Raw genomic sequence first — 2743 nt, 5'->3', positions numbered from 1 at the left:
GAGTGCTCCGGCGAACCTGCAGCAAAACCGAGCCGGGAGGGGTATCCCGGCGACGGCCCTCCGACGCTCAAGTCAGGTAAATTACGATAAACAAGGTGGCTCCCAAAGTCTCAGAATACCTAAAATAATATCCCCCTCCGGCGAAGTCTGAGGTTCTTTATATAGAGCTGTGAAGGGTTTGGGCACGTGTACCGAGGTGCATACGTGTCCTCTGTCCCTTCCTAGGTATGCGGCTGTCAGAAAGCTTACATGACCCATATCGCTACAGTCAAAGCCTGCCCTTGATAGGACAGCAGAATCCCCTATCACAAGATTTGGAGCATGGCACACACGTGAAACCTACCGGTTGTCAGAGAAAGGAGTCCTCTGTCCTTTTCCCTTGCTCCAAGCTTGTCGTCCGGGCGGACATCTCCATCAACATCCGACCGGACATCCGCAGCGGTTTACTTGTGCTTTGTGGAGACTAATAAACAGGGGTGCTTTATGACTTTGATCGGTCAAAAGGTCAGCTCGGTTCATGACCTTTTCAACTAAGCGTCGGAACCCCGATTTGACAGGGTGCTCTCCAACCATAAGTGCGAGCCGGCCGGACCCACCCGGGTATTCGATTCAATCGACCGGCCGGCAGTCCGGTCGGACCGGCCGTCTACAGCCGTCCGTCTGGTCGGACCACACTCTCCTCGGACAGGCGGCTGTTCCGGTGACTTCCTCTTGGCGTTGACTTTGCAGGAGGGGGGGCCCGCTATTACTACCGGATCACTTTTTAGAAAGACCTCTTGATCTTCTACCGTATTCCTCTTCTAACCTCGGACGTTGTGTGGGCAACGATCTTCCAAGATGAGAAACCGCCAAACATCTTCTTCTCCTCTTAGCTAGGTTCGGCCAAAACAAGAAAGCTTCACCAAGGAAGAAGAAAAAAACACCAACCAAGCTCCAAGGGATGCAAACTTTCTCTCCTTCTTCTTCATCTTCTCTAAGTAGTATCCGGCCACCACAAGAGCTCCAAGCCAAGAGAAAGGTTCGGCCACCACAAAGAAGAAGAGGGGAAGAGAGGTTGGCCGGCCACACCAAGGAATAAGAGAGGGAGAAAAATAATAGAGGTTGTACCCTTTGAAGGCACCCCCACCCCTTCTTTTATATTCCTTGTCTTTGGCAAATTAGGAAATTTAATTACAATAAAATTTCCTTAATTTTCCTTAACATGAATTAATTTAGAAAAATAAAATAAAATTTCCCAATTAAACTTATAATGGCCGGTCACATCATAGAGAGAAAAAATTAGACAAGTTTCAATCAACAAATTAAAACTTCCTAATTTGTTTCCGGAAATTTTAAAAATAAAATTTCTCTTCAAAAATCCCTTCATGGTTTATAAAAAGAAATTTCTATAATTTTAATTTTCAACATGTGAATAATTTTTAAAGAGAAAATAAAATATCTTTCCAATCTACAAATAAGGAAAGAGATCTAATCTCTTTCTTTAATCTTTTGTAGATCCTTTTAAAAGAGATATTTTTATTTTAATTCTCTTTAATAAATTATATCTTCCACATAATAAAAAATTAAAATTAAAATTCTTTTTAATTTTATTATGGCCGGCCCCTCTAGCTTGGGTTCAAGCTAGGGTCGGCCACCCATAAACCAAGCTTAGGCCGGCCCTAGCTTGATTCCCAAGCTAGCTTGGCCGGCCCCCTTTAGGTGGGTATAGAAAGTGGGTATAGGTGGGTATAGTACTATATAAATAAGAGGCTACGATAGGGACCGAGAGGAGGAATTGATTTTGGTCTCCCGATAAAATTAAGCATCCCGTGTTCGCCCCGAACACACAACTTAATTTTATCAATAATAATTCATTCCACTAGAGAACTATTATTGAACTACCGCATCAATCCCAAATTACATTTTTGGGCTCCTTCTTATTATGAGTGTGTTAGTCTCCCTGTGTTTAAGATGTCGAATGTCCACTAATTAAGTGAGTTACTGACAACTCATTTAATTAATATCTTAATCCAAGAATAGTACCACTCAACCTTATCGTCATGTCGGACTAAGTCCACCTGCAGGGTTTAACATGACAATCTTTATGAGCTCATCTTGGGAACATTATCAACCTAAATTACTAGGACACGGTTTCCTTTTATAATCAACAACACACACTATAAGTGATATCATTTCCCAACTTATCGGGCTTATTGATTCATCGAACTAAATCTCACCCATTGATAAATTAAAGAAATAAATATCAAATATATGTGTTTGTTATTATATTAGGATTAAGAGCACACACTTCCATAATAACTGAGGTCTTTGTTTCTTTATAAAGTCAGTATAAAAGAAAACGACCTCTGATGGTCCTACTCAATACATTCTAAGTGTAGTAGTGTAATTATATAGTTAAGATAAACTAATACCTAATTACACTACGACCTTTTAATGGCTTGTTCCTTTCTATTTTGGTCGTAAGCTACTGTTTATAATTTATAAGGTACTGATAACATCATCTTCTGTATGTGACACCACATACTATGTTATCTACAATATAAATTAATTGAACAACTACATTTATCATAAATGTAGACATTTGACCAATGTGATTCTTATTTCTAGATAAATGTTTATACCAAAAGCTAGGCTTTTAGTATACATCCTAACAATAATAAGTTGGTTGAGGGCTTGTATAAGCTAGGTTATCATGAAGCTTTGGGAAGTGTGATCTTGAAGAGATTTTTGTTGCTTCTTGTTT

Source organism: Zingiber officinale, chromosome 10A, assembly GCF_018446385.1.
Source record: "Zingiber officinale cultivar Zhangliang chromosome 10A, Zo_v1.1, whole genome shotgun sequence".
Lineage (NCBI taxonomy): Eukaryota > Viridiplantae > Streptophyta > Magnoliopsida > Zingiberales > Zingiberaceae > Zingiber > Zingiber officinale.
The sequence above is the reverse complement of the archived record's forward strand: the minus strand, read 5'-3'. Positions refer to the sequence as shown.